Source organism: Penaeus monodon, chromosome 28 (assembly GCF_015228065.2).
Source record: "Penaeus monodon isolate SGIC_2016 chromosome 28, NSTDA_Pmon_1, whole genome shotgun sequence".
Lineage (NCBI taxonomy): Eukaryota > Metazoa > Arthropoda > Malacostraca > Decapoda > Penaeidae > Penaeus > Penaeus monodon.
This window is the reverse complement of record NC_051413.1, coordinates 39696901-39697539: the sequence shown is the minus strand read 5'-3', so window position 1 is coordinate 39697539 and position 639 is coordinate 39696901.

The following is a 639-nucleotide window of genomic DNA, read 5'->3' as shown; positions in this document are numbered from 1 at the left end:
CAATTAATTAATTTTTAAAAATTATGTACTATTCATATTTGGGAAAATTCAGTGGAGGGAAAACAATCTGCCATGCTTATTTTTCCTAATGATAATCATAACAGCAAGATGTGCTGGTGTTTGTGGCCTGAGAGAAAATAACAGTCATTGTAGTCATAAGTATCTGTAACTTTTCTGCCTAGCCTCGTGGGTTAGCGGTGCTGACAGCCGCCGTCAGCGCGGGAGGTTTCTGTGGTGGGTTCGGCCGGGGTTTCGGTGGAGCTTTGGCGGCTTCGGTCGAGGCTTCGGAGGCTTTGGTGGAGGCTTCGGAATAGGACAAGGATTTGGAGGATTTGGTAAATACGTTATCTGGATTCCTATATAAATAAGGATGAATTCAGTAAACGTAGGAAGACTAAATGTAAGTTTGATTTCTCTTTCTAATAAATGATGAGCTCGGTAGGTATAGGGTGCTCATTAATTTTCTTATTCGTCACACACTGACCATTATTAAAACTCTTATTGACAATAATATCACCGGCTGTTACTGGAACAAAAGCGTGTAAAATTAACAAAGTTAGAGCTGTCTTTATAGACGGTAGGATGCAATGGGAACTACCGATTCTCTCTTCTTAATCACTTGTTTTATACTTATATATA